General features: G+C 44.6%; 1 protein-coding gene across 3 annotated transcripts in view; it reads left to right on the top strand.

Annotated features, from left to right (window-relative positions):
* The window catches only part of LOC139572375 (basal cell adhesion molecule-like), an 85,090-nt gene that overhangs the window by 498 nt on the left and 70,055 nt on the right, over positions 1-14,537 (top strand). The window lies entirely within an intron of this gene.

Genomic DNA, 14,537 nt, shown 5'->3' with positions numbered 1-14,537 from the left:
TTGTGCATATTTTGTTTCCTTTGGCAATTTGTTCTTGTCACCCGCTTTATGTGAAAACAACCTGTTATTGAGTGCCAGACCGTGCCAAAATAACAGGTGTAAATCGAGACTTTGAAAATCTCGGCATTTTTGTCTGGAGAAATGCTGGACTTGTCAGTGAACTATTTTTAAATTATTAGAGAAAAAATACTTACATGTAGGCCAACTCTTTGATGCGCAGCACATTTTGAACGAAGTGACGGATCATGTTAAATTCGTGAGATGTTTTAGGGGTTAACCCAGACTGCACTTTTCCTTTGTAGTCGTGTGGGAACCCCTTGCTTTGCAGTAGAGTGCACTTCTGAGCGCACAACGGACTGCAGTAGTCTCGGCCGGAATGGCCACTATGTATTTGATCTATGATCAATGAGGTAGCTGTTCAGAATGCGTCGGATGGGGTGTGATGTGCCTCGGACTATACCGAGTGTTATTACATTGATTGATATGTGGGCCTTTATGAATTAAGGGTCGGCCTACTCACAACCTTACCGGTAGATAACACTAACAATAACACTTATGATTTATTTATAGTTTGCTTTATCTGCCCCACATTTGAGCAACGTTTCATGCTTTCAAACGCTATCATTGAGTTTTTCCACTCCACTGTTCTCTTGTCTCGTATGGATAAAAAGGTTACTAGGCTACATACATGTTGAGTTATATAAATAACGAGTGCGTTTCTATAGGCTGTTTGGTCTTTTAGGGTGGGGTGTGCCCATTTGGCCAAGGCACTGCATCTCTCTCTCTATTGCTCTCTCTCCCCCTCTCTCTCTGCTTATCTATTGCTCTCCCTCACCACTGCCTCTCACTCATCTTTTTTTTATCTCTATCTGCAACTTTCTGTCTTTCTCTTTTTTTTCTCCATCAAAACTCCCCCTCTTTATCTCCCCAATCTGGATCTCTGCCTATCTGAGTTTAACTGGCTGGTGTTCAGCAACACCCCTCCCTCTCTCTACACCCATCCCTCCTTTTCTCTGCATCCCTCCCTCTCGCCGGCTCCATTCATCCCTCGCTCTGCACCATGCTTCACTCTCTCCAGCTCCATCCCTCCCTCTTTCCAGCGACCCTCCCTTTTCCCCTTAAACCTCTACCACACCGTTCTCAGATCTCCAATTCCACTACCCTGTCCTCTCCACCCCTGCTCCTCCTCCCTCCATCCACTCTTCACCTTGTCTTTGAGACAGTTGTTTTCCGGGCTGTGTGTATATGAGCCCAGTCTTTCATGATGCCACTGTGTAGATTGTGTGTCTGAGACTAAACAGGTGTCTCTACTAAAAGCCAAAGCCAGCTAATGGAAGGCCTGGTACCTCACGTAGGAGGCTGGATACAGCAGTGGGTGGTGCCTTGATTGTAGCTAAATGAGCTCCTGTTCTTAGCTCATCCAGTCCCCACCCCTGGCCCTTTAGTCTGTACATAGGACAGTATGAAACACTGTAGTGCCCGCCTCCACGGCAACCAGTCCAGGTCCAGGACACCCCTGCAGCACTCCCCTAAACTTTAATGCAGTACGCCTCTCTCTCACTGTAAAAGGGGACAAGAACGCTCCCTCTCCTACCTCTTCTATCTTCCCTTCTTCTCACCTCCAACCCGTCCCTCTCCTTCCCTCCCCCTGGCTCGTTTGTCTAATAATAGCAGGTTTCCCTGTGGGATACTGTCACACACACACACACACACACACACACACACACACACACACACACACACACACACACACACACACACACACACACACACACACACACACACACACACACACACACACACACACACACACACACACACACACACACATCCTGACTCACCACACAACTATAACACGGTGCACCAAAAAGGACCACAGGACACATAACACCGCACACATAGTGTGTGTGACACAAATATGCGGTGATGACATCAAGACCATCCCAGTGTGTTTTGCATGCCTGTACTGACGGCAACGCAATTGACCTGTGATCGGTTGAACTGTACAGGTTGGAAATGTCTCCCTCGGCATACCATACAATGTCACCCAGAGTTAGAATCATCAACAGCCAAACTTCTAGAACCAAGTCATGCCAGAGAGGGATCAGAAAGATTAGTCAGATTGAGGATTATTTCTGATTAGGAAAGTTACTTTTTAACTAGTAAATGACTATATCACACCTGTTCTTTGCAATGAGGCGTTTGATGTGTTGGAAGTTCCATAAGCTTGCCATAGGGGGAAATAGCAGTTGTCTATTGTAATTTATTGTGTGGGTTTAGATAAACGTTGGTGGCTTTTGTTGGTAGAAAAGTGCATTTGCTGCTTTCACGTCCTAAACGTGTTCGCTGGCTGTACTGTCTCTGCCTTGCTCTCTTGTGGTGAGAGGGGGTGGGGTTGGGTGAGGAAGGGTGAGGGGGGGCTCACTGAGAAGGGTGGGGTCGAGTTAGGAAGGGTGTGAGGGGTAACTGAGAAGGGTGGGGTCAGGTGAGGAAGGGGGAGGTGGGGAGGTGGGTCACTGAGAAGGGTGGGGTCGAGTTAGGAAGGGTGTGAGGGGTAACTGAGAAGGGTGAGGAAGGGGGAGGTGGGGAGACAGGCCGTCAGCTGAGTTCAAGGTGCTGTAGGAAACTCTGAGCTTCCACCCTTTGTCTATCAACTCCTTAATTCCCCCAGTCATTTCCCCATCGACATCAAACCCCCCCCCCCCCCCGGCAGCCATGTGTAATTATTATAGTATTAGGGCAGAGAAATTAAAAGCCTGCCATTTAGCCAGTGGAGCTAAAAGCCAGGGGGCTTCTTCAAGATCTTTTTAAAGGGGTTAGGGACACTGATGTTATTCTAAGTTAGCACACACACACACCAGATCCATATAGATTCCTCTTACTGCTTACTGTGCAACAGCTCTAAACAATGATAACTAACACCACACTGAGTGACAGGTCGATAAGGGCTGTTTTGAGGGAGCGAGCTGGTGTTTGCCCCCTCTGTCGTTTAACCTGGGGGTGTACAGATAGATGTAGGATCTTAATTTGATCACTCTTTTGTTGCTGAGAATTTTCAGGAAATGTAAACTTGTAGTGTATTTGAGTTTTAAAAGGCTTCTAAAGTGTGTAATTTCTACTCTGAAATGTCAGACTTAATTTGCCCTAACAAAAAATGTATCAACCCCTACAAAAATTTCCAATAATTATAATTCACTTAAGAATTCCCATTTCCTGTTGCTGCAGGATTGTTTCCCTGCTGTAGCAAACTGGCTCAAATTAAGGTCCTACCTTTGTAGGTGTAGGAGCACTGGGACTGCTATTAGTTTGGGTGATTCATGCTGCTCCACTGGGTTTGGGTTAGAGGGAGATAGATGGAGCTGAACTCTGAGGTCCTATAGTAATGAGTGGTATTCCTATGGACAGGTTGGGGCTCGCCCTGTCCTGAGTGTCTGTGCATTCAAACATTGTTTCTCTGGCAGAGAGGGGCTGCATCATCACAACACACTGGTGCTAATCCAAAAACACACAAGTCTTTACATTATTGGGCCCTATTCACCACCAAGACACCGTACTACACCGGTTGAGCTGTGGTCCATTCATACATCCACCGCATTTCAGTGGTTGGGCAGCTTTCCTTTCATGTGATATATGCCACTGTAGTGGTTACTCTCTGCTGGGTTCATGTAGACCACATTGGAATAATTAAGCTTCCTGCATAAATCCTCATGATAGTGGATGAGCGTTACTGTGGACGGGGTTTAAGTCGTCCTAACCTTTTCAAATCCAAACTAGTGCTCTTTCTTATCTCTCTGTGGTTTGTTCTCTGTGGAACCCCATGGTGGGAGAAATTCTAACAGCCCAGTTGGTGAATTGGCAGCAGGCAGGCAGGCAACGGTGGGCATCTGGGTATGAAATGACAGGTTTCACGTGGTTAATCCTAGTTTGAAGTCAGTTAGCGGAGGATGTGGTTCACAGAAACACTCCTCAGAGCTTTTCATCCTAATATCATCAAAGGTCTTCAAAAAGAGCAGCTAAAGCCATGGTTAGAATGCTGAGATACACACACACACACACACACACACACACACACACACACACACACACACACACACACACACACACACACACACACACACACACACACACACACACACACACACACACACACACACACACACACACACACGCGCACACACAGGTACGCACACACAGGTACTCATCCATAAACACACGCTTTAATAGTTTGGATTAACTTGGTCACTGTTCTAATTTGTCTCTTACCCTATATCCTGTCTGTCTCTGTCTCTCTCCCTCTGTCTCCATCCTCCCTTCTTCTCCTCCCTCGCTCTAGACCTTTTTGTTTTGGGTAATGGTGGCTCACTGGAGGGAGTCATTGATGTTTGTGGTGATTTACTGTGTTGTGTTTACTCTGTTTGGAGCTACTGCTTTTGTGCACAGCCCAGAGAGGATACTGGGAGGAAGGTCCTGCTGTGATGTGTGCGTTGTATAGGGTGCTGGCCTGGGATGTTTTTAAATCCAACCTGGGAGATGTTTGACCCCAGATTTAGGACTTATTTTTTCATTACTTAAAAATAAGTCACACCCCTTCCCTCTCTGTTTCCTCAGCAAACATCCCAGTGTTTGTTCACCTCTTTCTTTCTTTCTTTCTTTCTCTCTCTCTCTCTCTCTCTCTCTCTCTCTCTCTCTCTCTCTCTCTCTCTCTCTCTCTCTCTCTCTCTCTCTCTCTCTCGCTCTCTCTCTCTCTCTCTCTCTCGCTCTCTCTCTCTCTCGCTCTCTCTCTCTCTCTCTCTCTCTCTCTCTCTCTCTCTCTCTCTCTCTCTCTCTCTCTCTCTCTCTCTCTCTCTCTCGCTCTCTCTCTCTCGCTCTCTCTCTCTCGCTCTCTCTCTCTCGCTCTCTCTCTCTCGCTCTCTCTCTCTCTCTCTCTCTCTCTCTCTCTCGCTCTCTCTCTCTCTCTCTCTCTCGCTCTCTCTCGCTCTCTCTCGCTCTCTCTCGCTCTCTCTCTCTCTCTCTCTCTCTCTCTCTCTCTCTCTCGCTCTCTCTCTCTCTCTCTCTCTCTCTCTCTCTCGCTCTCTCTCTCTCTCTCTCTCTCTCTCTCTCTCTCTCTCTCTCTCTCTCTCTCTCTCTCTCTCTCTCTCTCTCTCTCTCTCTCTCTCTCTCTCTCTCTCTCTCTCTCTCTCTCTCTCTCTTTCTCTCTCTCTCTGTGTGTGTGTGTTCTATTCCATCCAACACAACAGTCTTAAACAGTAAACACACTACAGGGTTCAAAGAGAAGGAGAGAGACAGAGAGAGATTGGGGAGGGAGGGACAGAGAGAGATTGGGGAGGAAGGGAGAGAGAGAGATTGGGGAGGGAGGGAGAGATTGGGGAGGGAGGGAGAGAGAGAGATTGGGGAGGGAGGGAGAGATACGGAGAGAGGAAGCTGACTACTAGTGCCTTTGATTTCTCCATGGTTGCTGCTTCAAGGCTGTCTTGTCATTAGTGGCTTCATGGGGTTTCGAGGGGAGGAAGCAAACAGAGAGGGAGAGAGGATGAGATCAAGGGATGGGAAGAGGTGTGATTACAGCTGACTATTGTGTTACTGCAGTTCCCCATTGTTTTGTCGTCTCAAGGGAGGAAGATGATAAAGATGATGATGATAGTGAAGAGAGGTGGCCGGGGGGGTCGTAGGTCATTTCAAGTGCAGCCTTGAAAGGAGAAGGAATGGGGGTTGGGGGGCTGTATTGCAAGGAACATTTAAAATTCAAAAGCTATTCGGGGAGACAAGGTTAAGTGCTGCCGATGCATTTAGTGGGAGTGCAGTAGAAACATGCTGCGCCAAAGAGCCTTCATTCAGGATCCATGGTGCTTTTTAGGCATTCAGCACACACAGAGAGGAGGGTTTGGCTATTAGAGCTACATATAAGTCTGTGTCAGGCGGAGGGAGAGAGAGAGGAAGGATCATGGCCTACATATTCCATCTATTGCATGCTACAACATGGCAACCTCCACTCGTGTTTCTTGGTCAGCAGTTGTTCCTGGTTTGTCCAGACTGAAAGAGGGAGATGCACACATGCTCACACACACACACACACACACACACACACACACACACACACACACACACACACACACACACACACACACACACACACACACACGTGAAAAGTCAGAATTAGGAATACCAATTAGGAAGTCTGTGGAAAACCCCATGATCTGCGCGGCTGATCAGTTTACCGGCAGCCAAGAAACCCAAACCCTAACCCCTCTGGATGTCCCCTGACTCCCCTGTCTGTCTGCCTGTTCTGAGCTGGGTCTTGGGTCCTGTGGGAGCTTCTCAAGCTGTTGCTTCTCAGACGTCAACAGTTGCCTCAACAGCAGTTGTAGAACCCTTCTCCTCTCCCGCCCTGTGTCCCTTCACACCATGCAGCATGCTACAGGCTGAGGACGGAACTAGAGGAAGGCTGCATAGACAGTGTTAGTGGACCTTGTGTGTTTCCCCCCTGACTAACGTGGTTGTTTCAGGACTCGCATTAGAGTCTTTAAATGGTAGACTAAGGTTTTGGAGAGAGTGTGAGTGGATGTTTTGTGTTTGAACGCACCCCTTGCTGAGTGAGTTGTTTGCCCCCTCGTCAGTCAGTCAGTCAGTCAGTCAGTCAGTCAGTCAGTGGCAGTCGTGTTAAGCTTAAGGAGTGGTACACAAATGGCTGTTGTGTAACAGGGGTTCTTTTCAATTTTATCGCCATCCCATGGAATGTGACAGAGAGTTCACCAGGCTAAAGACCTGTGTGTGTGTGTGTGTGTGTGTGTGTGTGTGTGTGTGTGTGTGTGTGTGTGTGTGTGTGTGTGTGTGTGTGTGTGTGTGTGTGTGTGTGTGTGTGTGTGTGTGTGTGTGTGTGTGTGTGTGTGAGGCAGGGATTTATCACTATTATTTTTTCTTCTTTCATCTCCAGTTCAATGTTGTCTCATTCTGTTAAAGGAGAACATATACATTCCTCACTGTGAGACATTTCTCCTGGTTTACAATGTAGTTCATGGTTTTCTGGACATGGTTAACCTCACTGTTTGACAAACCCTGCTATATAAATTATTCACGGAGAGGAGGAGCAGGAGTAGAGATGGAGCAGGAGGACAGGTCGCAGGAGGACAGGTGGAGCAGGAGGACAGGTCGCAGGAGGACAGGTGGAACAGGAGGACAGGTGGAACAGGAGGACAGGTGGAACAGGAGGACAGGTGGAGCAGGAGGACAGGTCGCAGGAGGACAGGTGGAGCATGAGGACAGGTCGCAGGAGGACAGGTTGAGCAGGAGGACAAGTGGAACAGGAGGAGAGGTGGAACAGGAGGAGAGGTGGAACAGGAGGAGAGGTGGAGCAGAAGGAGAGGTGGAAGAGAGAGACAGACTCGAAGCATGGTACAGGAGGGAATGTGTGTGTGTGATCATGTGTGTGTTCACGCCAATTTCAGCTTGTGTGTGTATGAAAGTGTACTGTACTGTATACATATATTTTAGTCACTGTGTGTGTGTGTGTGTGTGTGTGTGTGTGTGTGTGTGCGTGTGCGTGTTTGTATCCAGTAGAGGTCGACTGATTAATCGGAATGGGCGATTAATTAGGGCCGATTTCAAGTTTTCATAACAATTGGTAATCTGCATTTTTGGACACCGATTATGGCCGATTACATTGCATTCCACGAGGAGACTGCGTGGCAGGCTGACCACCTGTTACGTGAGTGCAGCAAGGAGCCAAGGTAAGCTGCTAGCTAGTATTAAACTTATCTTTTAAAAAACAATCAATCTTAACATAATCACTAGTTAACTACACATGGTTGATGATATTACTAGTTTATCTAGCTTGTCCTGCGTTGCATATAATCGATGCGGTGCCTGTTAATTTATCATTGAATCACAGGCTACTTCGCCAAACGGGTGATTTAACAAGCGCATTCGCGATAAAAGGACTGTCGTTGCACCAATGTGTACCTAACCATAAACATAAATGCCTTTCTTAAAGTCAATACACAAGTAGATATTTTTAAACCTGCATATTTAGTTAATATTGCCTGCTAACATGAATTTCTTTTAACTAGAGAAATTGTGTCACTTCTCTTGCGTTCTGTGCAACATAGTCAGGGTATATGCAGCAGTTTGCGCCTCCTGGCTTGTTGCAAACTGTGTGAAGACCATTTCTTCCTAACAAAGACAGCCAACTTCGCCAAACGGGCGATGATTTTACAAAAGAGCATTTTCGAAAAAAGCACAATCGTTGCACGAATGTACCTAACCATAAACATAAATGCCTTTCTTAAAATCAATACACAGAAGTATAAACCTGCATATTTAGTTAAAAGAAATTCATGTTAGCAGGCAATATTAAACTAGGGAAATTATGTCACTTCTCTTGCGTTCATTGCACGCAGAGTCAGGGTATATGTAACAGTTTGGGGCCGCCTGGCTTGTTGCGAACGAATTTGCCAGAATTTTACATAATTATGACAAAAAATTGAAGGTTGTGCAATGTAACAGCAATATTTAGACTTATGGATGCCACCCGTTAAATAAAATACGGAACGGTTCCGTATCTCACTGAAAGAATAAACATATTTTTTTCTTCGAAATTATAGTTTCCGGATTTGACCATATTAATGACATAAGGCTCGTATTTCTGTGTGTTATTATATTATAATTAAGTCTATGATTTGATAGAGCAGTCTGACTGAGTGGTGGTAGGCAGCAGCATGCTCGTAAGCATTCATTCAAACATCACTTTCCTGCATTTGCCAGCAGCTCTTCGCTGTGCTTCAAGCATTGCGCTGTTTATGACTTCAAGCCTACCAACTCCAGAGATTAGGCTGGCAATACTATAGTACCTATTAGAACATCCAATAGTCAAAGGTATATGAAATACAAATGGTATAGAGAGAAATAGTCCTATAATAGCTACAACCTAAAACTTCTTACCTGGGAATATTGAAGACTCATGTTAAAAGGAACCACCAGCTTTCATATGTTCTCATGTTCTGAGCAAGGAACTTAAACGTTAGCTTTCTTACATGGCACATATTGCACTTTTACTTTCTTCTCCAACACTTTGTTTTTGGATTATTTAAACCAATTTGAACATGTTTCACTATTTATTTGAGACTAAATAGATTTTATTGATGTATTATATTAAGTTAAAATAAAAGTGTTCATTGTTCATTCACTATTGTTGTAATTGTCATTATTACAAATATATATATAAAAATCAGCCGATTAATCAGTATCGGCTTTTTTGGTCCTCCAATAATCGGTATCGGTATCGGCGTTGAAAAATCATAATCGGTCGGCCTCTAGTATCCATATTTCCTAAGTCTGTGTTAAGGTCGCTCTCTGTGAGAAATGGGGCTTCCCGGTGCGTTAGCTGAGAGTGAAGGTACAGTAGTGTAACATCGGGAAACAGATCGTATGTCCATTACAGTGAAGGTACAGTAGTGTAACATCGGGAAACAGATCGTATGTCCACTACAGTGAAGGTACAGTAGTGTAACATCGTGAAACAGATCGTATGTCCACTACAGTGAAGGTACAGTAGTGTAACATCGTGAAACAGATCGTATGTACACTACAGTGAAGGTACAGTAGTGTAACATCGGGAAACAGATCGTATGTCCATTACAGTGAAGGTACAGTAGTGTAACATCGGGAAACAGATCGTATGTACACTACAGTGAAGGTACAGTAGTGTAACATCGGGAAACAGATCGTATGTCCACTACAGTGAAGGTACAGTAGTATAACATCGGGAAACAGATCGTATGTCCATTACAGTGAAGGTACAGTAGTGTAACATCGGGAAACAGATCGTATGTCCATTACAGTGAAGGTACAGTAGTGTAACATCGTGAAACAGATAGTATGTCCATTACAGTGAAGGTACAGTAGTGTAACATCGGGAAACAGATCGTATGTCCATTACAGTGAAGATACAGTAGTGTAACATCGGGAAACAGATCGTATGTCCACTACAGTGAAGGTACAGTAGTGTAACATCGGGAAACAGATCGTATGTCCATTACAGTGAAGGTACAGTAGTGTAACATCGGGAAACAGATCGTATGTACACTACAGTGAAGGTACAGTAGTGTAACATCGTGAAACAGATCGTATGTCCATTACAGTGAAGGTACAGTAATGTAACATCGGGAAACAGATCGTATGTCCATTACAGTGAAGGTACAGTAGTGTAACATCGGGAAACAGATCGTATGTCCATTACAGTGAAGGTACAGTAGTGTAACATCGTGAAACAGATCGTATGTCCACTACAGTGATGGTACAGTAGTGTAACATCGGGAAACAGATCGTATGTACACTACAGTGAAGGTACAGTAGTGTAACATCGGGAAACAGATCGTATGTCCACTACAGTGAATGTACAGTAGTGTAACATCGGGAAACAGATCGTATGTCCACTACAGTGAAGGTACAGTAGTGTATCATCGGGAAACAGATCGTATGTCCACTACAGTGAAGGTACAGTAGTGTAACATCGGGAAACAGATCGTATGTCCATTACAGTGAAGAACAGTAGTGTAACATCGTGAAACAGATCGTATGTACATTACAGTGAAGGTACAGTAGTGTAACATCGTGAAACAGATCGTATGTCCACTACAGTGAAGGTACAGTAGTGTAACATCGGGAAACAGATCGTATGTACACTACAGTGAAGGTACAGTAGTGTAACATCGGGAAACAGATCGTATGTCCACTACAGTGAAGGTACAGTAGTGTAACATCGGGAAACAGATCGTATGTCCACTACAGTGAAGGTACAGTAGTGTAACATCGGGAAACAGATCGTATGTCCATTACAGTGAAGGTACAGTAGTGTAACATCGTGAAACAGATCGTATGTCCATTACAGTGAAGGTACAGTAGTGTAACATCGGGAAACAGATCGTATGTCCACTACAGTGAAGGTACAGTAGTGTAACATCGGGAAACAGATCGTATGTCCATTACAGTGAAGGTACAGTAGTGTAACATCATGAAACAGATCGTATGTCCACTACAGTGAAGGTACAGTAGTGTAACATCGTGAAACAGATATGTCCACTACAGTGAAGATACAGTAGTGTAACATCGTGAAACAGATCGTATGTCCACTACAGTGAAGGTACAGTAGTGTAACATCGGGAAACAGATGGTATGTCCACTACAGTGAAGGTACAGTAGTGTAACATCGTGAAACAGATCGTATGTCCACTACAGTGAAGGTACAGTAGTGTAACATCGGGAAACAGATCGTATGTACACTACAGTGAAGGTACAGTAGTGTAACATCGGGAAACAGATCGTATGTCCACTACAGTGAAGGTACAGTAGTGTAACATCGTGAAACAGATTGTATGTACACTACAGTGAAGGTACAGTAGTGTAACATCGGGAAACAGATCGTATGTCCACTACAGTGAAGGTACAGTAGTGTAACATCGTGAAACAGATCGTATGTCCACTACAGTGAAGGTACAGTAGTGTAACATCGTGAAACAGATCGTATGTCCACTACAGTGAAGGTACAGTAGTGTAACATCGTGAAACAGATCGTATGTCCACTACAGTGAAGATACAGTAGTGTAACATCGTGAAACAGATCGTATGTCCACTACAGTGAAGGTACAGTAGTGTAACATCGTGAAACAGATCGTATGTCCATTACAGTGAAGGTACAGTAGTGTAACATCGTGAAACAGATCGTATGTCCATTACAGTGAAGGTACAGTAGTGTAACATCGGGAAACAGATCATATGTCCACTACAGTGAAGGTACAGTAGTGTAACATCGGGAAACAGATCGTATGTCCACTACAGTGAAGGTACAGTAGTGTAACATCGGGAAACAGATCGTATGTCCATTACAGTGAAGGTACAGTAGTGTAACATCGGGAAACAGATCGTATGTCCACTACAGTGAAGGTACAGTAGTGTATCATCGGGAAACAGATCGTATGTCCACTACAGTGAAGGTACAGTAGTGTAACATCGTGAAACAGATCGTATGTCCACTACAGTGAAGGTACAGTAGTGTAACATCGGGAAACAGATCGTATGTCCACTACAGTGAAGGTACAGTAGTGTAACATCGGGAAACAGATCGTATGTCCACTACAGTGAAGGTACAGTAGTGTAACATCGGGAAACAGATCGTATGTCCACTACAGTGAAGGTACAGTAGTGTAACATCGGGAAACAGATCGTATGTCCACTACAGTGAAGGTACAGTAGTGTAACATCGGGAAACAGATCGTATGTCCACTACAGTGAAGGTACAGTAGTGTAACATCGGGAAACAGATCGTATGTCCACTACAGTGAAGGTACAGTAGTGTAACATCGGGAAACAGATCGTATGTCCACTACAGTGAAGGTACAGTAGTGTATCATCGGGAAACAGATCGTATGTCCACTACAGTGAAGGTACAGTAGTGTATCATCGGGAAACAGATCGTATGTCCATTACAGTGAAGAACAGTAGTGTATCATCGGGAAACAGATCGTATGTCCACTACAGTGAAGGTACAGTAGTGTAACATCGGGAAACAGATCGTCTGTACACTCCAGTGAAGGTACAGTAGTGTAACATCGGGAAACAGATCGTATGTCCACTACAGTGAAGGTACAGTAGTGTAACATCGGGAAACAGATCGTATGTCCATTACAGTGAAGGTACAGTAGTGTAACATCGGGAAACAGATCGTATGTACACTACAGTGAAGGTACAGTAGTGTAACATCGTGAAACAGATCGTATGTACACTACAGTGAAGGTACAGTAGTGTAACATCGTGAAACAGATCGTATGTACACTACAGTGAAGGTACAGTAGTGTAACATCGGGAAACAGATCGTATGTCCATTACAGTGAAGGTACAGTAGTGTAACATCGGGAAACAGATCGTATGTACACTACAGTGAAGGTACAGTAGTGTAACATCGGGAAACAGATCGTATGTCCACTACAGGGCCAGGCTCGTCATGTGACTGCCCGCAGGAAACCCACTGTCTTTGTTGGAGGTGTAGCTTACCTCCGCTCCTCTCCCAGGAGTACCACAGCTCCATAGCCCCCTTCTCTCTCCACCATGGCCAATAAAGCCTGTGTGAACTTGACTTTAACAGAGACAGACAGTGGTGGGATAGAGTTACAGAAGTTACAGAGGAAACACAGTTAATATCCTCCTCAAGTCACAGCGTGTTCTCACCTCTCTACCTCTCTACCTCTCTACCTCTCTACCTCTCTACCTCTCTCACCTCTCTACCTCTCTACCTCTCTACCTCTCTACCTCTCTACCTCTCTACCTCTCTCACCTCTCTACCTCTCTACCTCTCTACCTCTCTACCTCTCTACCTCTCTACCTCTCTACCTCTCTACCTCTCTACCTCTCTCACCTCTCTACCTCTCTCACCTCTCTACCTCTCTACCTCTCTACCTCTCTACCTCTCTACCTCTCTCACCTCTCTACCTCTCTACCTCTCTACCTCTCTACCTCTCTCACCTCTCTACCTCTCTACCTCTCTACCTCTCTCACCTCTCTACCTCTCTCACCTCTCTACCTCTCTACCTCTCTACCTCTCTACCTCTCTCACCTCTCTACCTCTCTACCTCTCTACCTCTCTACCTCTCTCACCTCTCTACCTCTCTCACCTCCTCAACCCCTTTCTCTGTCTTACATACAGTACCTTCAGAAAGTATTCATACCCCTTGTCCAATTACACATATTGTTGTGTTACAGCCTGATTTTTTTCTCTTCCATCTACACACAATATCCCATAATGACAAAGTGAAAACATGTTTTTAGAAATTTTTGCAAATTTATTGAAAATGAAGAACAGAAATATCTAATTTACATAAGTATTCACACCCGTGAGTCAATACTTTGTCAAATCAAAATAAAATAAAATACAATTTTATTGGTCAGATACACATGGTTAACAGATGTTAATGTGAGTGTAGTGAAATGCGTGTGCTTCTAGATCCAACAGTGCAGTAATATCTAACAAGTAATCTAACAATTACACAACAACTACCTTATACACACATCTAAAGGGGTGAATGAGAATATGCACATATTATGGATGAGCGATGGCCGAGCGGCATAGGCAAGGTGCAATTGATGGAATAAAATACAGTATATACATGTGATATGAGTAATGTAAGATTTGTAAACATTATTAAAGTGGCATTATTTAAAAAGTGGCATTGTTTAAAGTGACTAGTGATCCATTTATTAAAGTGTCCAGTTATTGGGTCTCAATGTAGGCAGCAGCCTCACTGAGTTAGTGATTGCTGTTTAGCAGTCTGAAGGCCTTGATATAGAAGCTGTTTTTCAGTCTCGGTCCCAGCTTTGATGCACCTGTACTGACCTCGCCTGCTGAATGGTAGTGGTGTGAACAGGCAGTGGCTCGGGTGATTGTTGTCCTTGATGATCTTTTTGGCATTCCTGTGACACCTTCCAGTCTCCCAGTCCCTGCCACTGAAAAGCATACCCATAGCATGATGCTACCACCACCATGTTTCACGGGA

The sequence above is a fragment of the Salvelinus alpinus genome, chromosome 4 (genome assembly GCF_045679555.1).
Source record: "Salvelinus alpinus chromosome 4, SLU_Salpinus.1, whole genome shotgun sequence".
Lineage (NCBI taxonomy): Eukaryota > Metazoa > Chordata > Actinopteri > Salmoniformes > Salmonidae > Salvelinus > Salvelinus alpinus.
This window is presented reverse-complemented; position numbering and strand designations above follow the sequence as displayed.